Source organism: Puntigrus tetrazona, chromosome 9 (genome assembly GCF_018831695.1).
Source record: "Puntigrus tetrazona isolate hp1 chromosome 9, ASM1883169v1, whole genome shotgun sequence".
NCBI lineage: Eukaryota > Metazoa > Chordata > Actinopteri > Cypriniformes > Cyprinidae > Puntigrus > Puntigrus tetrazona.
Window position 1 is genome coordinate 11,891,242 of NC_056707.1, and position 26,985 is coordinate 11,918,226.

The following is a 26,985-nucleotide window of genomic DNA, read 5'->3' on the forward strand; positions in this document are numbered from 1 at the left end:
AAATCTTTTAATGAGCTTGCCTGAAGAGCAACACGAGACCAAAGTCTGCTACATTGATTTCACTTTCTTGCCCCCCGTTCCTTCTTTCCTTTCTCACTCCGTCTCTGCTCTTAAGGGGTTGGTAAACAATCACTAACGTTCAGTTTGATTTGTTTCAGGGCTGTGCTGTTTCCCCTGTAAGAGGCAGTCATTACACTTTAACCCTGACTAATCAAGCATGTTTTCTCCTGGCTACAGCGTCTAAGCTGCCTCAGGAGCAAGGGTAGAGTGTGCGTTGCATCAGAAAGAAAGACATGGGAAAGACACAGAGTGAGGGAAAATGATGGGGAAATGACTTTAGCATGCTCCGTTGACTCTCCGAGACACTATTTTCCTGTGTTGGTGCTTCTCCGACAACCACAGGTGCGTGTGCAAATCCATAAATCCTCCTATATTGAAAGATTGTTATCCTGGCGAGAACACACTGTAAAAATGAGCAGCATGTCAGGTGTGACCCAGAGAGGCACACAGCTGAACAACAGCAATCTGTAATGTCGTCGCTGCCGTTGAAGGTTATCAGACAAGAGGCGCTGTATGCATCTAGCTAAGCTCAGACACATTCAACACCACTGGACGCATGAGAAACAACGCTTTATCATGTTACAAATTATTCATTAGAAAGGGAATGTGGTCCCGACCGATTTCAATGCAGGGCTATGCATACACACAAGTTGCGCAAGTGTAAGAGCTGTGCGAACTTGCAGCAAAGCGAACTGCCTCCTGCCAAAAGTTTAGGTTAAGTGAGAGGCTAGCAATAGCAAGCTAGCTTTGAAGGCATAAGATCCCACCCTCCGTGCAAATCACTCTCCAAAGACATGCCTGTACGATAATATTTTCTTCCATTCTCGCTTGGTCTGCAATCGTGTGATAGAACATGCTGATGAATGATCACGGGTGCGTAAGAGGTATGCAAATACATAGGTTAACAGGACGGTCTATTGCAGTGCTCGGAGCTTTTATGGTCCTACGACCTTCCACGTATGACTTAAATGCAATTTAGACCACTGTTGTTTGCTATCAGAACGTGTAGAGACTTTCAACCAGCATAAAAAAAATCTGCTTCTGAACCAAATCACCTATCCTGCTTTTTAAAGCGATAGTTCACCCCAAAAAAAGGTTGTAAGAGCATCATTGATCATCACAGTCCAGGAGTGTGCCCCACGCTGTGCCTTGTTTATAAGCAGAGAAACGCATGCGCATGCGTAGTGTTACTTTCAAGAACAGTGGTAGAGACTGACCCAAAAAAGAAGAATATCCAAACTTTGGTGTGAGATCTGATAGTTCTTTGAAGCTTGAAAAATCTTTTCAATAATGTGGTCAAATCTCGTTTCTTTTATTTAAGATGAACAGCAAGGGTTAAACCGTTTCTGTCTTCCAGTGATTTGAAAGAATTATTCATGCTTTTATCTCTGCAAGGCTGGATTATTGTAATTCACTGTATGTGGGTATTGGCCAAGTATTGTTAAATCGTCTTCAAATGGTTCAAAATAGGCTGCTGGGCTTTTAACAGGTACTCCTAAAATACAGCATGTAACACTGATTTCAGTGTTTCCCAGCGCAGTACAGAATTGATTTTAAATTATTGATTGTTGTATATAAAGCAGTGCATAATTTGGCCCCTAATTTTGCGGCTCATCTTTGTATATAAAAACCATGCAGGTATCTCAGATCAGCAAATCAGATGGTCCTTGACATTCCAAAAACTACACTGAAGCTGAGTGGCATTTAAAAAAAATTGAAAGTGCCTTTACGTGAATTAGCCTTTTTTATAACATTTATTGTTGTCATTGTTCATCTGAATGTTATTATTGTGTTTATTTAGAGATTGTACAGCACACTGTTCAACATTACATTGTTTTAATTGTGCTTGATAAATAAAATAAGCAAACCAGTTAAATACTGTTAAACTGAGTTCTTGTTTTTTTGGGGGGGGTGAGTAATTAATGACAGAATTAAGAGATATTTAAAATTAGAAGTTATAACAATTACATTATATTCTAAATAGAGTCTATCTAACAAATATTAAATTTTTTTTTTTTTTTTTTTTTTACTCTGAACTGAGCACTGGTTAAGTGTTCATTTTGGACTTGAGTAAAGGTTATCACTGTGGGCAGCTTGGCAGAGCACCCAAGTAAACGTATCCGCTGTGAGAGAAAGAATAAATTGGTCTGTCTTGTGTAAAGTGTTTAGTACGAATCAAATCCACAGCCGTGTGACCTAAAACAGTGATTAACAACCACGGTTGGGTTTTGCACCAATTTTGGTCGATAATGGCAACCTGCAATAAAAGGCCAAAATATTTTAGGCCAATATAAACATTAGTTTTTTTTTAAATCATAATATGCGTGTGTATGTGTATACACATTCTACAGTATGAAAACATATGCGTTAACATAATATTTAACAATGACTTTTTTTAATCACACATTCACAATTTTCCAAGAATACAGATGTTATGCAGCCCCAGCCGACCGTTACAAAGAACTATTACAGTGTCTCTACGAGGAGGTGCTCATAAAAGCCCTCCTCACCACCTGTATAAGCAGAAAAAGTACTTTTTAGCCCGCGTCTGTCCTCCGAGTCACATCTACAGGTCAGCATCACTCAGATGCTCCCAGGAATACAGCGAACGCTTCACAGATCCACGGAGCGCTGCATATGCACACGCACGAGCGGCCTCATACCGGAAGGTCATTGTGACTGTAGCCGTTATAATTACCGCTGAGAGTAATTAGCTTTGCTCTCTCAAGGTCTCCAACCCCCAGAACACACCTTTACACTGTCAGCGGCCTGCAGTAAACGTACGTGTGTGTGTGTGCGTGGCAGGCACAGGTGATGTATAATCAGCTCTCTGTGGAGGTGTGGAACATTACTGTCTGACATAATGATACTCCTGCACCGGACGACAGCACGTGAGAGAGAGAGAGAGAGAGAGAGAGAGAGAGAGAGAGAGAGAGAGAGAGAGAGAGAGAGAGATCATTAACTCCAACACACTTAATGAATTTGAACGATGAAGTCAACTCTTTCTTTGTGGATGTGTATTATTCAAGGTGCCAAGGGCATCATTAAAAACTTTTTCCACTGTCTTTTCTGTCGACTCCCATGCTGCAATGCAGTGCTATCCTTATCTCCTCTTGTTCCTCTTTTTCTCCCCAACTATGTCCTTCTCTCTTTTTCTCCTTCAACGACTTCGGCGAGACAGAGTGGTTGTCTGTTCCTCTGTCTTTTGCGCTCCGTGTGTGTGTGTGTGTGTGAAGGTGATAAGGTACAGAATCAGTCTAAATGTGTCCGGAGGCTCTCCTCTCACCAGGACTGTCAGGACGAAATGAATAATTTGTTGCTAACACACACTCACACATTCACACGCGCTCTAACAATACAGCGGAGAACACGGGCTTCAAACAATACACAGTTTCAGTAAGACACGGGGGTCACAGACACGCACACAGTTTGATTGTCGTGTAGAAAGACACTGAAGGTGTGACATCTCTGCAAATGGATCGGATCGGATCGGAGAAAATATCTCGCTACGCTCTGTTTAAACAGGATGAGAAAATAGTACTGTCAGGATTCAGTAAAGAATTAGCGCTGAAAAGGGGTGGACAGAGGTCATCTGACCTTATCGAATATGCATTTGTAGGATTTCCCCTTTAAGACGCAAACGTTATGGGAGGTGAATATTAAAATGAATCACGCAATGCAATTTAGTTTTGTTTTTTTTTTTACGTTTGCACGTTTGGTATTTGCACCGTTATTTAACGCACCAAAAAAACATGTTTCAAAGCAGGCAGTAATTTGTGCTGCTCTTGGTAGATTGCACTGGTAACTATAGAAATGATCTAGCTGTGCCTGTTCTTTAGTGTGTGGATAATCAGTAAATCAGCCGCAGAATTTTCCCCTCATCGGCGAGTTTAAGGAATTGCGTTCTAACGCTATTTTCGCCCTTTCCTAAAAAGTGCAAGAGTCTGAGACTATAAGTAAACTCACAGTCATTTTCTGCATGGTAAAAGTTCAGTAATACATCAAACTTATATTAGAAGACTCACACATACACATACACTTCATTTATTTGATGTAAAATACAGTAAAATAGTAACATTGTGTAATATTTTAATATATTTAATTTGTATAGTGGAAAAGCTGACATTTTTCTGCACAAATTTTAGGATTCTTTCAGGATATACATTTCAAAAGGAAAGTTTATTTGACAAAAATATTTTTATAACTAGTGTTGTGGATGCATTTAAACACATTTGATTTTTGATTTTTTTTGGTTTATGTAATATGTGTGTATACTGTGCTTATTTATTATGCATATATAAATACACACATGTATATTTCAGAAAAACGTGTAAGGTTTATATAATAAAATATGAATACAAATATATAAATCTAAATATTTCAAAATATATACTGTGTTTTTATATATGCATAATAAAGTACACAATCATATATTATGTAAACAAAAACTTTCATTTCAGTTGCTGTTAACACTATTTGTAACATTAGAAATGTCACTTTTGATCAATTTAATGCAGCTTTGCTAAGAAAAAAACAATAAATGAATAGATATTCATCAATGTCAAGGTTTATTTGAATGAATAAATAAAATTCTAATAAAATACATATGATACTTCATATGTATGTGAACAGTGATTTATGATTTATTTTATTATTATTTTACGGTCATTGTCTAAATTTTGTTTATAAAACAGTGTGCTATTTATGCATGAAATTCGAATTCAAAAAGCAATGTCGTCTTTTTCATTTTTGCACTGTATGCGTACTTATCTTGCTTAAAAGTCAATTTCCCCATTGATTTGTCATTCCTCTTGAAGCTGGATGGTTAAATGGTTAAATTCTTAGTGTAGAAAAAAAAAAAATGAGAAAATAAATCTAGTTTACTTTTTATTTCAGCCAGGATCAAACTGCTACTAAAACTTTCTGTTGGAAAACAGCTAACAGACAGTGACTGAAATCCCAACGGTGACACCATGAGCTCTTTAACATTCAGTTAAGTGTCTGGAGCTTTGAATACAGCGTGGCGGAAACATGCTTGACCTTCAGCTGTGCACTTCCATGACAAACGACTGCAGTGCATGCGTGCTATCTGCTGTTTTCGGAGAATAACCGTCATTACATCATCACAATAGTGTCTAGTGCTTTCAAACGCATGCAAGTCAGCACTTTTCAAACACCTCTGTTGACAAGAGCTCAGGGTTGCAATTGGCTCAAGCCAAAAATGAAAACACCTGCCACCCCTCCACAGGAACATCACAAAGTTTGTGTGTGTGTGTGTGTGTGTGTGTGGGGCCTCGTGTTACTCTACAGCGTTTTGTTTTACCTTGTCTCAGCACCTCGAAGCCCCCTCCCCTCAACACCTGCTTAGGATGCTTTTCGGTGTCCCTTTTTTCTAAACGCGCACCACCTCAGCATCAATTTCCCATCTGTCTCTCCCATCTATTTAACACTGACGTGCACAAACGCACAAATGCATGCATTAAGGAGCAGCAAAACACGTAAGAGAGCGATTAAACGGCACGTTGCTACGCGACTCGACCTTCGGAAGAACGCCACAGAGCGGTAATGATCCACGCGACCATCTGTGACTGCCGCCCTCTGCCTCACCACAACCCATTATGACATCGCTGTCTCATCTCCACGGGGACAGACGGCTTTATTAATAACTCAACACTCTTGGCAAGCATCTCTCTCTCTCTCTCTCTGATTCCATCATATACTGTAGGGACAGTGATTAGGCACTCAATTCCCTGGATAAACCAACTTTAGCCAGTGGAGAGAGAGAGACACACACACACACACACACTCGGCAGCCATTGATCGCTGGTAAGGGCTCACGGGAGGATCAATAGTGGATTTCTCAGTACAAACGTGCGTGTTAAAGGGTCAAGGCCACACACAGAATATACAGCTACGGTTAATTCTACATCACTCAGTTTCACACACACCTAAACTGACTATAGTACACGCATGTACGTGTGTAATATGGAAAGACAATTAAATAAAATCATTCTGACACATATTTTTATGAAAAGACAATCCTGTAATCTTCTAAATAGCATCAGATCTCACAAATCTCTGAAAGATCGCCCATCAATGTTTTTTTGTTTTTTTTCGAAAAACCGTAAGCCTTTCAGATCAACCAGTAGGAAAGATGTCTTTAACAGCTTCCCTCAAGCTGTGAGATTAACATGGAGATCAAATAGAGATCTGTTACTTTGGACCTTTTTTCCTCAGAAAAGATATACAAATCAGCAGTTTTAGCATTACTTACAGTACACACAATTTTAATACCAAAAATAATATTTTGAATTAGTTTATTATTTTAATCTTTACTTTTAAGTTTATTTTTAGTCATTTTAAGCAAGTTGTATATTATTATTATTATTATTATTATTAAGATATATTTTTATTAAATTTTAATACTTTTTTACTTAAGTTTATACATTTATTTCAGCGTTGTTGCCAATGTAACGTAATATTTCCATTTAGTTTACGTTTATCATCTACTAGGTTTCTATTTAATTTTATTTTTCTTTCAAATTAGCATACATTTTAAAAAGTGTAATATCGTAAAGGCAAAATCTACTTGTACAATTTGAAATGACTGATTTCAGTGAACAGTTTCAATATTTTAGACAATATTTTATACATTTTCTTCAGTGTAAAAATTGCCGCTGCATTTAGTTATAACATATTAACATTTCTTTAGAATGAATATCCAACTGAAGTAAACTAAAATGAACAGAACATGATGCTGAAACGGTATTATTTATCCTGTTAAATATTTAGTTATATCTCATCTAACAAAAAAAAAAAATTGTATTTCTACAAATGCCTCAATTATTTCTGAACTAATCAGCATACACGTTTCTCACATAACACATCTTCATTAAGAACAAATTTGTTTCTCGAGACGTTCAGATATATTCATCGGCGCACAAAACCTTTCCAAACACACACAGAGCCGTCAACCCTCAAACGTAGGGGGCCTTCAGAAGAGGCTTCACATCACACTTTCATCTGACAGATCTCAGATCATTCAGAGAAATCTCAGTTCTGTCCGGAGCTCAGAGAGAGAGAGAGAGAAACAGAGAGAGACGGGCAGAAAAACAGCTGGGAAAGAGGAGGAAAGACAGGGGTTGAGAGGAAGTTGCACTCCTAACGAGGTGGAGGAGTCTTAATTGCAAACTCTGTGCTTGAGGAGCCCAAAAGCTCAAAGGAAGAGAGAGGCGTATAGAAGGCACACACACACACACACAAACACAAACACAGAGAGAGAGAGAGAGAGAGAGAGAAGAACAAGGAAAGTGTGTCTACAAATTAAGAGAGTAATAATATATATATATTAAATATCAGACAAATTGTAATGGGCATTTAAATTTTGGATGATATAGAAAGCCTTTTCAGGCAAACTGTTCTTTCTCTTTCTCTCTCTCACACACACACACACAACACATTCTGCATCTGCATATTGAGCTGTTGTGAGTCACACTACATTATCCACACCGCATTTGCGTGTTCGCCACATGTTAATCTTCCAGATTCTATATCCCCCCGTAACTGTTAATCTAGTCATTAGTCTGTCGGTTCTCAAACTGTCATCCACATTTAACATGCATGAATCTGGCACATAAAGAGCAATTCACACATCAGTCTGTAAAATAAGACATGTCCGACGCCGAAAAACGTCCAGGTGGACACTTTTGAGAGCAGCGAAGCGAAAAAATAAAACACATGGACCGTCAACTTCAGTCCTGCAAACAGAACGAGTGCGTCTGAAATCCGGAGGGAGCGGGACTACAGCAGATATTGACGGGCTGCTCGCCGAGCTGAAAGTGTTGACTAAACATCTTTGAGAAATGTGTGTCAGAGCCAGATAACATATTTATTTTAATGTTGAGTACGGTAAAGGGCAGTCCAAAATATGTAGCTTTTTAAATAGTTGACGCTGTACAGTGAAATCTAGTATTGCCTATAGAACATAAATGGACAATACAGTATGCTATATTCTAAACCCTCCAAATATTTGGAAATACGTATTTATAGGGTACAACGGGGCTAAAGGTGCCCTGGGGTAAAAGCTCACTAAACCGCTAGATGTCACAAAAATATAGCATTGTATAGCATTTTCCAATATATATATATATCTTGTCATTACATATACAGTGGAAACCGAGTCATACCACGCAGTGGAAAAGTTGCATAAGTTGACACTGTACATCAACTGGAGACAGGAAAAATTTGCTGCTACACAAAGCTGCTATAAATTCATATTCAGCTGCATTTGCAACATGATTTAGTCCCACATACTACATGCCAAACTCTTCCCAGAAGAGCGATCTGCAGCATATTTAAAAAACCGTGAGAATTAGAGGTTGAGAATAAAAATGACGAACATGGTTTAATATTTGCACAACTATCAGAATGACAAACATTTGCTCTTCTTTTTTATTTAAAGCGCTTGACAGTTTTATGCTCGTTCTGTCATCCATTATCCGTCTGCGCTCCCGTTCTTTTCCCCGTAATTTCTCTCAGATCTGACCTTAGGTCGCCGCTTCTCTCTGAAGCTCATTAAGCACAACCATTAATTATCACTCATTTCTAATTCATGCATTCATTTATTTTGGATCATTTCTGCCCACTTTTATTGCCTGTGCGTCTCTTTGACCAGGACTGGGACTGTTCCGCAGGGGCCCGGGGCTTCAGGGGTCACAAGCGCTCTTTGTTGTCAAACCTCTGTCTCTAGCTGCCGCGAGCTTTCAGTCTCAGCACCCGTTTAGAGGTGTGTCTCTGGGTAATGAGCAGCAGAGATGATTGCGGGGTACACTGTTATTCGCACTGGTCTCTAATGGAATGAAGAAAGACACACAGGGGAAGGTTAAATTAGAGATTGGAGCACCTATGGAGTGGCTAAAAATGAATACAGAACACTTAATTATGAACGGCTCTATTATAAAGCGTATACATTCACATGAACATGATCGACAAAGGCCATTCATTTGCCCACACTTTTCATGTGACACTGAAGACAACAATGACTTAAAAATTCAGCTTTGCAATCAAAGTAAATTAAAATAAAAATAAAAAAATAATCTTTTAAAATGTAGTATTACACTGCTTTTTCTAAGGCTATAATCTCTTGTAACTGTTTAACAAACGGATTCACTTAAACTACTTTGTAATGGAAAGCTATGCAATTATGACATTTCTTAAGATAACGGTTACGCCCAAAAAATGTAATCAAACTAGTAAACGGTGGAAAAACAGATATTATTTTTATATTTTTTATGGAGCATCTGTGTGTTTATCTTTAAACTAACTCCAAGTGCCTGAACAGGTGAAGACACAGTCTGAAAGGTTGTCAAAACACGGTTACCTCCATCCCAATTCATCCGAGTTTGATATTACAAAATACCACCTGTTTATATTCAAGATACAAACTAAGAGGGTCGCGTGTCTAGCAGTGGTGAAAGCAGAAATCTTCAAGCGAGTGGACCTTGGTAAAATAGTGCGGACCTTTCTCCTCCACAGTGAACATTATGAAATAATCCACTTTCCTGAGCTTTTTTTAAAAAACAATATTACTATAGAAATGAGTTCCACTGGATAGTTCAGAGTGAAGTACTACATATACATAACAAGCATGACAAAATTAATGTAATTAAGCTATGAATCCCAAATTGTGTTTTTTATTAGTAACCATTTATGTATCTTGTATAGTCTGTGTGTGTGTGTGCGTAGAGTAGTTCATAAACATAATCCTTGAAATATGCAGTTCATATACTCTAAATCCAAAGTGGCCTCAGATTCATAATCGTCTTTATCATGAGCTTTATACTCGCATTATCTGATCTACTCAGATCAATTCTTGCTTGCTTAACAGATCCTTTGTTTTCTTTGATCTTTGTGTCTGTCACTAACTTCCTCCGTATTATTTCGTGCTCTCTTTCTCCGCCATCCTCTAAGTCTAGTCCTCTAGTATTTGAGCTGTTTTTGGTCTTTCATTTCGTATCTGTTTTCCCCTCTCCTCTGTAATCTAACGGGTCAGGAGGGGCCCATAATACCCATTACTGTAAGTGTGTGTATGTGTGTTTAAAGAGCACAGGAGAGGGTTCATATTGGATTCTGAAATAGGCAATCTGATGATTTTACATAGAGCAAGGGAGGAAAGAGCTCACACTATTTCACGGGTCACTTCAGAGGAAGAAATTAGATTTCAGGCCACATTATAAGATTTCTGTGTGTGTGTGAGAGTGTGTGTGTGTGTGTGTGTGTGTGTGATGAACTCTACTCAGAGCTATGTAATTGGCTGCCAAGGACAATTGGTTTAAAAATAAAAAAAACAAAAAAACAAAAAAAATGGTGATCTGCAGTGTTTCTAATTAGAGGCTGGAATATTACTGTTTCAAATTAAAAAATATTACCAGTTATAAGAACGTGGGTAGCATAACTGTTAATAGTCTGAGACCACCCACAGTCATTCATGGATGAATATTGCACATCAAGCTAGAACGGACAGTGGCAAAGATAGACAGCTTGCCGTTTACAATCTGACCACAGGTACAATTAGCAAAACTCTGGTCAATGCCAGTAAATTAATTACTATATTCAAAAACTATATGCTATGTAGCTAAATTATAAATAAAATGCTAAATGATAAAATCAATCATTATGTGTATATATATATATATATATATATATATATATATATATATATATATATATTATATATATATATATATATATATATGATAAAATATTTTGTCAGATTATATTATATTAGAGAAAAACTAAATTTATATTTCACCATGTAATATTTCATATAAACCTTTAGTTGTACAAGAACACATGTATGTGGAAGTACTTTGTATAAAACAAATAACAAAATGAAGTAAAAACTAAACTAATTTGACAATGAATTAAAATAATATAATAAAATCCAGTCAGCAATATCGAGCAGTATAAAAATACAGAACTGACAAAAATACCTGAAGCACAAGTGCACAAGTAGGCAGTTTTTGACTAAAGTGAGCTTCAGTCTGTTATTCTGTCAGTTCTTCAAAATCAGGAGTCTAACTAAACATTTTAAAACGACAAACCACAATGAACGTGGCATAACCGTTTTACAAAACAGTGCTGATAGTGATGAGTAAACGGTCTCCGCTGTAAAGTTATCTGAAGAGACAGGATGACGTCACTCACTTTACCAGCGTGCGCATTTGAGAACGACACGAGCGCTCCTCCGCCGCCCAGATCTTCTAAAATAACTTCCTGTATTCAGACAGTCCTCAGATGCCTCATTCTCTCTCGCTCTCGCATTCTTTCAAGCCATCTTTCCGTTCTTTCTGTCAAAAGACGATAAATAAAGGAAAAGCAGCTGCGATAACAAGCCGCATTGATCTCTCTCTCTCTCTCTCTCTCTCTCTCTCTCTGTCTCACTGCGTGTGTATAAGATCTGATCTGATGCTTTCTAGGTTGAGTCATAGCTTCAGATATCTGTATTCATCACACACACACACACAGAGTTAAATAAATGACCTCTCACTTTTGCTTATCGGTGAGCAGGAATGCTGTCTGTATCCGTTTTTGCCTTTCCCATGCCCTGTCCCAAATAATCCTAAAAATGTGTCACAAGCACTGAGAGTGTGTGTTTGAGTGTGTGTGTGTGTGTGTGTGTTGACCGGAGGCAGTGTGAAAGAATACTAAAAAAGCATATTGCAGAGTGAATGCATTTGGAAAAACTTACGGACTGTCCTTATACATTTAGATAGTAAACATCTGTGAACGTGTGTGTAGTTTGCTAGCTTCCATATCTGTGTGTCAAGGTGGGATGACTAACGCACAGATCCTACATCTGTTCCAGTTTTCTGCTCTTTCGCAATCCTCTCATATCTCCTTTCCCTCTCTAATGAACTTCACTCTCTCATTATCACTTTTCCTCTCCATTTTGTGTGTGAGCTGGTGTCTCTCGTGTACATCTACATTTCTCCATTTATTCTCTCTGGCACTGCATTTCTTCACCGCGATCAAACTCTCACTTGTGAAAAGAAAAAGCACTTCAAACACAGCTGTGAGAGCACGAGCCAAATCTCACACCTTCCTTCTCTCACTTCTCTCTTCATTCCCTTCACTTCTTTCTCCTGTTATTCCAAAAAAGTTACTGCCGTACCTGTTATAAAAAAGTGTAAAAGCTAATTAAACATTGATTTTACACCATCTATGTCATGAAGGCCGCCCAAAAAAAATGTTGTCTGTGGAGCTGAAATAAAGTAAAAAAGATGTTTTAAAAGATACTGTGCTGATATAAAGTTAAAGACGCATTGAAAAGTTAATACAGGAAAATACAAATGCTCATATGAACCATCAAAATACAGTTCCTGGATAGATTAACAGATAGAGCCGTGATTACTACATTTTACTGTTTTTTTTTGTTTTGTTTTGTTTTTTAAATGAAATAAAATAAACACCCTCCCCACACACACATGGTATAATTATGTCAAAACATGTTGTCTGTGTTAAGAGCTGAAAAATAATAAAAAGTAAAGGGATGAAGATGAGAAAGGAAAGATAAACATAATTAATATATAAATTGAATCACTGTCAAAGGCAGTGCATCAAGAAATTTTTTTTAACAGAATATAGTATTTTCTCAGGCATACCAGCTTATTAATCCAGTGTTTCCAGGGGCTTCAGGGGATTTTTTTAAGTATGCATTTTTAGCTGAGGTGCTTGCAAGCACGATAAAATAGCCTTCATGATAGGTCACGCGAAGTGAACTGTGATGTCGCCTAGTATGCAAATTTTAGGATCAATGGGATTCTTTGATATTTCAGAAACTGTTACAATAACATAGTTCCTGAAGGTCTCTAAGGCTGGACAATTCCAGAGCACATGAGGACATCTTTGGCAAATGGCAGAGATCCCAGCCTTAAGTTTGTTTAGTTTATAGGGGGTGTAATATGTCCTATGAAAAATGTGTTTAGTGTGATTTTTCTAAAAGAGTACACCAATCAATAGCATCATAAGAACACTCCAACCCCATTCCCATTTTTGCTTTGTTGAAAATCTTTGGTATGCTGGAAGATTGTTAAGAATTTTGTATATAGAGAATGTTAAGCCCTTTGTATATGTGTGACATCAATAAGTCTGTTTTCCAATAGGGATTTTTCAGATCTATTAGAGAACGACCCCAATGACTGACTCCTAATCCAGTGTCTTATTTGTAAGTACTTAAAAAGTTAATGCTTAGGCAATTTAAATAATTCAGATAACTGCAGGAAGCTAGCAAATATGCCATTTACATAAAGATCGCCAACTGTTTTAATTCTTTTATTAATCCAGCTTTGAATAGTTTTGTCAGCAATGGGACTTGGGATATTAGGATTTCCATCAAGACCAGTGTTCACAAGCAACAATGTGTTTAAACCTGAGAGTTTATGTGATTCGCCCAGAAATGACAAGTAACTGTTACTGGGATAGTTTTCATTTCATATTGCTCCATTAAGACCCATCTCACGTCGCTGCTCTTTGGATGCAGCCTGATCCACAGTGGGAGGAACTGTGATGCTAGGTAATAAATTCTACAATTTGGGAGATTCAGCTCTTCTTTAGACTACGGGGCCTGAAGCCTGAAGCACTCAAGTACCTCCTTATCAGATTTTCCAGCATCGAGAAGATCCTTATCTACTGCTTTTATTTATGTATAGGTAGTCTATCCAAAACGTTCTCATTAATCAAAATGACTTTTGTTATTTATAAATGTTAGAAAATGTCACGTCTAACTAAATGTTATTTACTTAGACAAAGCGAGATGAATACCATGCCTAAACCCCGACTTTTTTTGTTCGCCCGCCATCTTTCAGGGATATCAAATTGTTTTGCTAAGTTCCTCACGCTATAGGTTATGCAGTTTCGAGCAGAAGGTTTACATCTAAAAAAAAAAAAAAACGGTGGTACAGTTAGAGATAAAATTATTGCTAATAAAATGATAGCGACTGATGAGGCAACCCTGGAGCTCACTGACACACGTCCTGCTTCGATGGCTGCATCACATGGCTGCCTCCATTTTGCTAGTTTCTTGCAACAAAAAATTAAGCTTTTGGCTTTTTAATTTCTAAACTACAGGGTTATCGGGACTTTTTTTATCAGCTGTTTGGACTCATTCTGACGGCACCCATAAATGATTGGCATTTCGTGCTTAAAGAACAAACGCATAGCACACATTTTTGCAAAAACAGATGTAGTATATTAGTACGGCATTTTAAAACAGTCAGAGGAAGAGAGAGGGTTGAAAAGCAGGTAAAAACAAACTGCTCCACTGGTATAACAAATTTTCCGGCAGATCTAATGTGGATTTGACTCCTGCAGTGGCTCGGTAATAGCAGCAATTTTCTAGCAATGTTCCGCCTTTTATGCGTGATTAGGTTTTGTGTGGAAATTTCCCTTTTTCACACTCTATCATTTTTCCCTTTTTCATTTACCCTTTGTGGCCGATTCAGCTTTTAAGTTCCTGTTTTGATTTAATAGCTCCTGAAAGCCTCCATAACCTCACAGGGCAAATAGCGGCTAATACTTTCTATAACATGTGAAAGAATCGAAGAGAGTCGTTGTCTGTGTGTGAAGTTTTGTGAATGTCATATTTGGTGTATTCATTTGAATTTAAGAAAGTAATGCTTGTATAAGATGATGATGAATGAAGACACACTGCAGTTAAATAGGAGTCGGGATATATATACACACACACACACCCCATTTAGAAACAGATCAGAAACAGACCTATAAAGAAGGGACTGGTTTTCTCAGAAGACTCCTAAATTAGCCAAAAAACAGTAGGTGATTTGTTCTGTAATCTTCACAGAGGAAGCGTGAGATAAATACAAACACATTTGATTTGGTTGGAATTAAAATCACAAAGTACATCTGTGAAATGCTAATTTACCTGCTGTCATCAGGGAGAACTAGTCCCATCTGAATCCAGATTTGCAGTTAATAAAAAATAAAAAAAAAAACTAAACGAAATTCCTCGACAACCAGCCAATACATCACTAAATAATTCTTAAGAGAAAAAAAAAATGCAAGGTTCAACTATTGGTATTGCATGCTGACGAATCCCAATCTGCTATACTGTTGTTATAGTTATTACTACACACTGAACTCACTGCATAATTGTAAACAAACAAATAAATAAATAATAGTGAAACAGAGTGCTTCATGTTAACAGTCAACTTCAGCAGGCCAATCAACATCAACATTTATATACGACTGTAAGACAAATACAGCTGGAAACCTGCTTTGTAAAAAAATTAATCGAATGTAATACAAAAAAAACAAAATTCAGTACACATTTAGGATTCATTCCCACAGCTTTGTACATTGCCTCAGACGTGTAGGAGGTCACTTTAAAGGCGTACGTTATGAGCCTTCTACACAAGTCTTCCTTTGAAAACGAGTCTTTAGGATCAAGAAGAGCCAGTGTGGTGGTCTGTGAGTGATGTGTGGTCCTGTCGGGCTGCTGAGGGGCTCAGACACACTAAAAAGAAGCCAGCTGAGCGCTTTGAGAAGAAGGAGCTCGCTCTCCCTCTGTATTGCCTTCATCGCTAATTCCATATTCCTCTGGTGTCCCCGATGTTGAGAAGAAACAGATGTCTTTACGTCCTCTGCCCTGTGAAATCGCCGTTAAAAACATCACGATTGGTCTCTCTGGTCTTGGCGGCCCGCGTGAGTGTTTGTTTGTGCTCTGATCGCAGCTAATGAAGTTATGGCAATTACTGGACTTCTCTGCCGGTTGGTCTCTGAAGAGTTCAGTCAATCACGAGAGCTTATGCAGTCAAACTGACCATATGCTCGGATGCCCTGTGTGTGTGTGTGTGTGTGTGTGTGTGTGTGGACGCCGGGTGTTCAGGGTGTAAATGGGGTGTAATGGTGTGTGTGAGACCCCTGCAACAGCCCATTAGACACACTAAACGAGTTAATGTAATGTGCGCGCTCGTTCACGCTGCCCGTAACTCAAAAACTCTCCACTCAAGTCTGAGTCAAGCCTTAAACACTCTTCATGAAGAGGTTTAAATATCCGTTCATTAAGAGTGTATATTTTCAAAAGCACACACACACTCGAGTGCTCGCTGTCCGGTAATACCAACGTGTTTACCTATGAGCGATGGCTAATTATGACCATGAAAGAGATGCTGGTTATTCATTAAAATTGCTTATATAAACGCATATCATCATTCTGAGAATAAGCATTATATTTCATGTTAATTACAAAGAGATTAGTTGTAAAGTATGGTGTAATAACAGAAGAATCTATTATTCTTACTTAATAACCGAGTATGCAACACTCTGTAAACAGCTAGTATCAATTTAGCAAAGTTATGCTTGAAAGATCCACAACCCACAAGTAAATAATGAAATCCTAATGTTGAATATGTGGTAGGCACACTGCACAGATCATGGAAAAAATAAATAAAGAAATAAAATATTTCATTTCATTTTATCTATTTCATAATAAACAAAGAAAAGAAAAAAAGAAAACCACTAAATTAAAGGCAACATTAAGCAGTCACCCAGTAGAGGAAATAAAATAAAAAAAATACTTTCTTATTATTTATTTACAATAACTTTAATAATAGGATTGATTTCTGTAAAATATTATGATAATATTCAACTGATGTCAAAACGACTTTATATCATTTTAATATGAAACGGCTAATACTCCTGAGGGACAGGCCAAAATTCCAATTAATTTAATTTTATGTTGCATAACAGTTTATCAGTTTATGTAATAGTTATGAGAACAAAGCATCCCTGTGCCCTTTCTATCTGTTCTCTCTCTCTCTCTCTCTCTCTCTCTCAAATTATTTGGGAAGTTTAGCGTGTAACAAATATAAGAATCGCTCTCAAAGATTGGAAAAAAAACAAAAAGAAAAAAAAATCCTCATGTGACACCAAAGCATTTTCACGGAAAGTGTCTGTAATGGTTTTTAGTCAAGTAAAACTGATTTATAGATGTAATTCAGGCTGTAAATAGCAAAATTCAAAATATAATACGCACAATGTGTTGAGTACTAGACAGTTCAAAAAACAGGCAGCCTAAATGTTCTCCAGCTAAAAATGTGAGCTGGCAAAGAGAAGGAGAGAGAGACGAGTGGTGTTTTCACTGCGGTGAGATAATGTCTTCCAGATCTCCCCGAGGAATAATTGACCCCAAATATGTCCATATAGGACCAAAAAAAGCGTCCAAATCATTCTGTCAAGATTTGAAGAATTCCCAAGCATTAATGAGAGATTAACATGAGAGTGTGCTCCCAAATCAAGAGCACTTGACTTTATCAGTGATGGTTTAAATCTACAACTAGAATGCAGAATGAGCGCTAGATCTGGCTTGGTAATACAGTAATACATGTTACATCACTCCCAATAAACATACTCTCTTAAAGAAAAATTGCAGAACCGCACAAAATGCCTACAATAACGGCACAGCCAATTACATTTTTTGGTTTGCTCATGTAGAACAGCTGTTAAGATCGCAAGCCATATTCTTGGTTGCTTGTTAAATTAAATGAGAGTTTGCGAGATGAGTTCTCACAAGTGCGCCCCTAAGAGAAAAACACTTAAGCTCAGAAATGGCCCCAGCTCACTCTTTACTGTTTGTAAAATTGAATAAAAGCGGCACCTGATAACACTTTAAAGTTCCAGCAACAGTAGAGCGAAATCATTTTGATTGCCAGAAAGATTGCGCATGAACTGATTGACTAATAAAACAGATCTGCCAAATGAATGAATGTATCGGTCAGAGTAAAATCATGTTCAGCAATAATAAAAAAATAAATAAATGAATGTAAAAAAAAATTACATATAATAACAGGTGGTAAATACTTAAAAAAAAAAATAAATACATGTATGGAGGACGAGAAATGACTCAAGTATAATTAAATAAATAAATGAAGCGATGCATAAATGCATAAATAAATAAATTAACGAATGAATGAAATATTAACCTTAAAAAATAAAATGTGGAAAAAAATAAATGCAGATAAGCAAAAAAAATATTTCTAAATTATTTTATAAATCACTTTTACTTGTGCTGTTTGTACCAACAGATCGTTATAGCTATTTTATTCATTCATTCATTCACAAGTAATTTCCCATCCTCCATATATGTGTACTGCAAAATTACCTTCAAAACAGCAACCCTAACTCACTTAAAAGACACTCATCAACACGTCTTGATGAAAGAGTGCTGGATTTATCTTTTTTCAGCTCCACTTCATTAAAAGCAGAAAGCCAGGGTGAGAGGGCAATGAAAAACCACATGTAAAAATCAACACCAACCTTCTGCTCTTCAGCTTTGCGGAGAGGCCATATTAAAAGAGCTGATATTTAAATGGGAGTGGAAAGTCACTCTAGGAATATAAGCATCCATCAGTTTAATTACCGTGGTATTTTCTCTGATGATCTGACATTCTTTGCCGACCGGAACGGTTGAAAAACCCAGGCGTGAGGAACAGATCTGGACTGTGTTTCCACACACGTTTCTGACAGAGTCACGTCTGATGATGTCATGTCTGAGGGAAGTGAGGAGATGGTTATGGTTATTAGTATGCTAATGATATGGATTAGATTAGACCTTCATTAGGAATTGTGCTTTGCCAAAGTCAAACTTTAGATGCAATGAAACTTTTTTATTAAATAATTGTATTCATTTTGTAGCTGACAACTTTATTTTACTACTACTACAACTACTACAACAATAATAATACAACTAATAATGTTGACACATGAAAACCAATGGTACAAGTACTTTTCTATATAGCACTGTCCCAAATGATTATTATATTTACTTCAAAAATGCAATAAAAATGGCAAAATTGTCCCATGATACATTCCCTAAAACATGACAAACAAACATTCATTCATTCATTCATTAAACTGTTAATTTTGTGAAAATAACTATTTTATATTTTTTTGTATTAAAAACATGTCATTACTATGATGCATTACCCAAAAAGCACGGTTCAAATTCCTTTCAGCCTTGAATATTTGGCCATGTTTGTGCCATTACCTGATTTGCGCAATTCCATCAGTGAACCAATTAATCGAAAAACCAAGACAGCACATGCAAATAAACAGTGCGCAATTTATTCTTCGTGAATTCCCCTCTCTTTGTCACTTTGAAGAGGCTCACGTCAGCCTAAGATTCTGGTTTGCTGAGGAGCAATCTGTCACATCACTAACTTTGCTATACAAATACTTGAGGCCGTAGCCTAAACAATAACTTGAGTCTGTCTTTCACAAACACCTGATCGCAATCAAAAAGTGTTTAAATACCACACTCTTGATCAAACGTTTGTTCATTTGTATTTGGTCAAACACGAATGGAGTCGCCACAGAAGTGCGTACAGCTTGGAAGTACTCGTTCGAGTCGAACCACAGTCATATCAGTTATAGATTTCATTCTCAAACAATACGTCCCTGGCCCTGTCCACAGTCCATCCCTCAGGAAACAAGATATGCCTCACACCGAGCTGATTTACATTCATAGAATCTCTTCTCGATTCAACAGTCAGCATATTTGCTTAGTTCACTGCATGTTCTTTGATTTTGAGCTAGGTCTCTTTCTGTGCCAAATCTTGCCCTGGTTTATTCCATCTCTGAAGCAGTGTCTCTCCCGTCTGACAAAAGCCTAAGACATAACTAGTCAGCAGAAAATCTTTTAAAAAGCATCTTTAATGCTTCTCCGAAAACACAGAACATCGAAATTGTTTAGAATTGTTCGAATGCAAAAGTTTGAATTTCCCACTTGGCCGTGGCCATGTTTCCATCTCTACCTGACAGTAATGCGTTTGGGCTGTTATGCGAGTCTAAATATAATTAACGAAGCCAGACTATTTGTCAGGAACTGACACAACATATACCTGCAATGCAGAGTAGCTTTGGATAAACGCATCTGCCAAATGCTTACATTTAAATGTAAATGAAATGAGACTCACAATAGGCATCGTCTTACACCGCGCAACAGCTCTTGCAAAAATGTACCCATGGCACTGGATGATTACAATATTTACTTTAGAAAAGCCATGGTACTATTACATGTCAAAGATCAAAACATTACTATAGTGCCAAAGCAAAGCAAAACAAAAACACAGCAGCATCGTAGCGCTCATTCTTTTGTTGGATTCACGTTGAGTGTTCGGTTTGTACAAGTCCAACAAGTCTACGAGCTTCCTCTATAATTCAATATGTAAAGCAAAACAGAATAGCGCTCGCTCGTTTTACGATTACTTTTAAAAGACTCTCATTTGCACTCTGAATGTGGCTGAGCTGAAAAAGTGCAATTGAAATGATATGTTGATACTGCCCTGATACCGGCCTAGAGCCCAATTAGTTATTAATTTAAGCCAAATTAAAACTGTAATTCAAACGGCTCGCTTTCCCTTTTTTATAGATGTCATTACAAAGTCTTAAAAGACTTTCCGCGTCAGCCAGTATCAGAAAACCTAATAAATTCAGATTACAGTAATCCACTTCATATGGAAACCCAGCGCCTTTAATCTCGTAAAGTTATTCTGTGGTCCTCCATGTCATACGCCAAAGAGCTTATTAAAGACGGAGGAGTTCAGAAAGGCCATGACATCTCACTTTATTATTTCAATTTTCAGGAAATTCATAAATAATGCAGGGCTTTTTTTTAGCCGAGGAGGCTCAAAGGACTTGGAAATGTTTGTACCGTCGACATTCGACACTGACTAGCATAAAAGAAACGTCTAAAGATTGTCGTTTCGGAATGTCAATGAAATATGAGATTTCTACAAGGTTCTGATCATATTCTGCTCACAGATGTGCAAACACGACGGGCTCTGCGTATCTCCATCTGACGACGTTTAATATCCTCAAGCACATGCGCGGAAGGCCTGTGAAGGTCATACTTTCCAAAGGTTGGTGTTCCGCGTGAAGCCGGCACAGTCTGAGAAGATGAATGGTTTGTGATGTGTATTCTAACCATTGTAGACGCTCAGTAAAAATCTGGCTGAAGTAGATGCATCATGACCTGACTGCATCAACAAACACACACAAACACGGTCTCTAGTTACAAGGCCTGTCCCATTTTCCTCATTTATTTTTGTTTCATTATGCAGGAGGGACTGTGTAGCTGCTCTGTATTTCTCCTCTCAATAATTTACCAGCGTTCTTCACTGTCTCTCCGAAGAGCACCAGAGTCAGTTTCAGTCGCGGATCAAAGTAATCCAGGTCAGCCGTGTGGACAGAACCTAAAAACATGTGTGTTTATTTGTCTGCTGAACTGATAAATACGAGAAGTGAGTAGTATCTCGTGTGTAACCAGGAGCAATGTAAGCGGAGAAGACTTGTGGAAAAATTAAATGGGACAAGTAAAGAAGTCCAATCTTATGTTTTTATTTGTTAAAGGCAACCGGAAAAACAGATTTTAGGCAAAAAGAAAAACTGATGAAGCCATGAAAAGTAAAACAAGGCCTCAAGAAAGACAAATAGAAAGACATACATACAGACGTGTAACATTTCTTTGGAAAAGCTATTTGATGCTCAAGAAACATTTTACAATTGTTGAAAACAGTTTGTATTTTTCTTGAATTCAAAAACAGCATTTGTTTGAAATAAACCTTCAATTTTTTTTTTTTTTTTTTTTTTGGCTTTAACGTCAACTGTGTTCAATTTAATGCCCAGATAAAAAAAAATATATATATATATATATATATATATATATATATATATATATATATGTGCTCCATTTTCACACACTATTTTCTGTACTTGATGTACTAAAAATTATTTTTTAGTACTTCCTAAAATAAACTTAAGATAAACATGAATATGAACTAAAATGCATTAAAATACATTACAGATTTAATTAAAAGTGCATTTTAGTTCATATGAAATGGTGTAAATAGCACAGTTGATCTTACATTTATCTTAAGAATAATTTTTAGTATATTAAGTACAAAATTAGTGCACGAAAGTAGAGCACTTATGGAATGGAAGTGTACTTTTTTTTTAACCTTGGGTGCTGAAAATGATTACTTTCTTTAAAAATATCTTGCTGACTGAGTTTTTAAATTACAGCATACGGCTTAGAAAGTTGTCTCAGGCTGAACTCTAAAGCTCAAAATGTCTCACACATGCTTTTTACGAGAGTCAAATACATAAAGACCACATCAAGCATTTCAAGATCGCTACAGATCACCTGGTAGTAGCTGAGAAGACCAATCTTGTCCCACGAAACCACCGAAATATTGTCGGTCAGCACAACATAAATGACCTGTTATTGGCTGTGGGAGATGTTTAATTTCCATAGAGAGGTAAACCCATCTATTTAATGAGACACTGTCTAGCCGACGCACAAAGACATTAATAAAGGTGACGTCACAGCCCATGATAGACACCTACTCGCTCACGTACGTTAAAACACAAGAACAAAAGAAAGACGAGATGGCCACGATAACATATCTGATTCAGAAACTACCAGCATGACGTGAAATCAAGTGGATCGAGTGGATGCTTTTTTTTTCTTTTCTTTTTTTTTAACCGTCTGCCAAGCTTTTTAACACACACGCATAGACATTACAGCTCTAATGGACCAGGGCCTGAAATATTATATTCACCGATCTCAAGTGAAGTGCTTCTGGGTCCTGACAGTGCAATGCTAATGCCGTTGTCACATGCGACAGCACTTGAACTTTGCTACGCCAGCGTTTGCCGAGTTCTCCGGTAAGGTTAGCTCAGTTCATTTAACAGGATGCTAACGTGAGCGCTGATAGACAGACTGCCGGTGAAAACTCACTCGCCCCTTGATTATTCAAAAACTGCAATACTACGAAATCTTAATAAAACCAATTTGTAGGTGGCAAGATTAAAAAAGGAATCATTAAGCAGCAACAAAAAATGTACAATTAAAGCAATTTACAATGCTAATTAAAATGCTTGATAATTGTCAACAAACCGTTACTGTACTATACATAAAAGAAAAACTACAAGATTGAGTGATGAACAAGGCAAGGCGGGAGTGCGTGGATGTTCATATCACTGCTAGTTAAGCATTAATTATAATCAGTTCGCTGGCGCTCAAGGTTTAAGTCACATAATGCTGAATGAGTGGCTCTGTAATGGACTGCATGGCTTCTTCAGAGCGCAGACATTCTTGGCTGCGGAGCGAGTGGGAGTTTTATCATCTAAAAGAGCAAAAGTTGTTGAATGAAAAACACTTGAGATCAGAGGCTGGTTGGACTGAAAGCTCCGGTCAGGAATCTCTGATAGATTTGATGCCTCATAAAGCAGCTCTCTGGCCTTGACAATGTGAGAGCGGCACCAGTTCTCTCTCTCTCTCCCTTTCATACACACACAGAGCCATTGTGCATGACTGCATGTGCTGAAAAATGACAATATGCTTAAAGCTGAAGAATTCAAAAACTCATGCTTGCTCATTCCCTCTCACTCCTCTCTCTCTCTCAATATACTACGTGTTAGTGGCAAGATACAAACCGCACATGCGGTGCCAAATCGGTGCAAAAATAAAAATAAAACAATAGGTCAATGAAGCAAACATGTATTTAACAATAAATTAAAATGACATTTGAATGTACATTTGAATTGTTAAAGAGAAAAATAAGAAACATTTATAATAATACAAAAGGAGTGAAAGTGTTCAAAAAATAAATAAATAAAATGCTATAATTTGGCAAAACAAGTAAAATAACAATATTGCAATTGGGTTAAAACATGTATTTGTTAAGACCAAACAAACAAAAACAAAAATTAAAATTAAATAATAATAAGGATAATAATTGCCACAATAGATGAGAAAACAAGAAATTTCCATTTCGTGACGACTTTAAACATGACTTTAGGCAAAGGCAAAATAATCAATTACATTATTAAAAGGAATAGAGATGAGAACATGCATATATTTTCTCCCTCTCATTTCTGATGCTTTGTCAGGCTCTTCTATGTTCTCTTTTATTTGATCTCTCCTCTACTCTACAAATGTTTAATCTATCATCTTTTGGTTGCTTCCATTTTCCCCCATTGATCCTGAACTAACACAAGATCACTTCAAACATGCAGGGACAGAAATGAGGTTGTGTGCCTGTGTTAAAAATCAAAGATGATGTACTTTATCATGCAGTATTCATGAAAGCTGACTGAGCTTTGATGAATAAAATTGATGCAGAGGATATACTGACTTACATACGTGTGTGTGTGTGTGTGTGTGTGTGTGTGAGAGAGAGAGAGAGGAGGTCAAGACCCTGACAGGTTTCCTCATGTGCGTTCTGTACATGAACTGCTTTGCCAGATGTGCTTTTGACCTTCCTTTCAAATGTTAATGCATAACTAGAAAACCCTTAGGCTTGAACCCACACACACACACACACACACACATAGCCTAATCGTCTGTCTTAACATGTAGACTCAACGACCGACCATTCATTTGGAATTCAAAGCTACATACAGAAAGGAAAGCTTTGTGGTTCATCGTGTTTTTAGGATTGATGACGACGCGGTCGGGAATTCCACGTACACGCATTATCACACACATTTTCTTCCAACTTCCTTCTAAAACCATTAAACTTCAATACTGAACACCAAACTGCAATCCTCAGGGAGACAGGTCTTCCTGTCAATGCATCAATGAACTCCAAATGTGAACTCTCACCTTATAAACATCTTATAGAGGTCAAAGGGGAAACATTTAACAACCTCATTTACTTTCACTCTAAAACAGCATCAGACTGAAAACACACACACACACACACACACACACACTAGTGTAGAGTGAAGTTGCTAAATCCTAAATATAGACAGATGTCTGGAGTAATTGTGCTTCATCTGATGTCTACAGAAGGGACCTCGGCTCTCTCTCTGGGTGTCCTAATATGAGAAAGTCAGACCTCATTATAGGACATTCTTGAAATGAATAAAATTAAACACGAGTCCAATCAGAACAGAACACAAGCGGCCTTTCTTATTAGTTCTCTTGTCATCTGAACCAAAAATAAATTATGGAATGTTTTTGTTTTTTTCAACTTTTTACTAAGATGAAAATAGTTTTCTTGTTCTCCCATGAATTCACTAAACCACGTAACATTTATGCAGTAATTTATGCAGTAAAAGCCCTGTGTTTTATTTACAGATATTTATCAGAATAACCAGGCTTCATTTATTACTATTATTTTAATCTATTTACACCTATAAAATAAAGCCAACGCTGCTTCTATGCCCGAATAAATGGCATTATCACAGTGGGAACAATTCATTTTTCCCCTGAGTCTCTTTAAGTGTTGATGGTAGAATATGATAATTACTCCGATCTGTGGAGCTTCTACAGCATCATCATTAATAATGATGATCTCAGTAGCTCTCCCACTGGACACACGACAGCACTGAAATCACATTACCACTTCATATGAGCTTAGAAAGAAAGAAAGGTTCTCGCAGCTGTACAGACACAAAAACATTTCTGAAATATGTATGAAATATATTTATGACTTATGAAATATTCTTGATAACTAAGTGCAGCTCTTTCATACGTCAAAATAATAGATTTTGCCATCATTCAAAGGTGCCGTTATAAAAACACATTGCAAATACCAACATGTGCCCAAAAAATACTGTGCAAGCTGTGCTGTATAGTTGATATTAAATGTACATGGGTAAGATATACGGTGTATTCAGCATGCATACACTTACTCTTTACAATTATATTCAGTTTTTTAATATTAATCAGTTTCATTAGTGAAGATGTCATTCAAATTTACACAGATTCTAAAACATTTAGTAATATTAGTCACACTTTATTTTAACTCCCAGGCGTTGACAGTCGACCCACACGCTATAAATGGGAAAGATGCTGAAATTAATTTGGTCACCAAAAAAAGTCTTATACCTCATTCAAAACTGTTAAGTGTCTACTTTTATTTTCGTACATGTTGTGCTTTTGTAAAATAAACAAAATAAACCGAGTGCGCTTTCTGTCTTCTCTCTGAAAAGCATCCAACTCTTACCATTAACAAACAATAACTGTGACATTGGCCTCGGTAAACTCCTAATTAATTGTTAATTAATTGTGAGAATTGGTATTTATACTTATAATACTGGCTACTTTCAACATTCTTTCAACATATTTTTATAAATCAACAGTTAACATTAATTGCAAATGTATTTTTATCAATAAACATTAATAGATATTTTGCTGATTGTTAATTCGCTGGTAGTGGTCCACTAGTTGGCCTCGGAAACGTCCAGATATACCAAAGTCTCAGAATGATTTAGTTGTACTAACATGATCTTAAATTAACTTATTTCAACAGCATTATGCCAACCAGGAAAACTGAACTGAAACTGAATTGACACAAACCTGTAAATCCACCGTTTCTGAAAATGAGAGGACGGTTCCAGTCTCTCCTAAGGTCCAGCCATTCAGTTTATAGGTGTGTGTACGTCCATTGATGCAGTCATCCATTCAGATGTGTCTTCTGAACACTCGTGTCAGCACTCAACACCACTCCCCGTTTAATTAAGGTGGGACATTTAGTGTTAGAACCAATTTACAGCTTTCAGGAAAGGTGTGACAGTCACACTTCTATAACACCACGACGAGTGAAACCTTCATTTCCCACCTCAACACACACATACACTCTCTCACAGACCTCAGTTCCACTCCCTCAAAACAGAGACAAACCTCTAAAATAGTGCTAAAGAAATGCAGTGACATCTCTCATCCTCAAAATCAGCTCTATCCGTCCCTCTCCATCCTGTGGGTAAAAATAGACACTTCCTTTCCCACTTTTGCAAGCCGGCACTTTTTCGTCAAGGTTACCATGGCAGCCAAACTAGGGAGCTCGACTAGCTTGAGGAACGCTGGGACCCCGTCCTTACAACAACTGATATCATCGC

The 26,985-nt window shown here is 37.2% G+C and overlaps 1 long non-coding RNA gene across 1 annotated transcript in view; it reads right to left on the minus strand.

Annotated features, from left to right (window-relative positions):
* LOC122351998 overlaps nt 1-26,985 on the minus strand; it is a 163,454-nt gene that overhangs the window by 100,461 nt on the left and 36,008 nt on the right. The window contains exon 2 of the long non-coding RNA XR_006251827.1: nt 18,497-18,626. This is a non-coding gene — a long non-coding RNA (uncharacterized LOC122351998). The remainder of the gene's footprint in view (nt 1-18,496; nt 18,627-26,985) is intronic.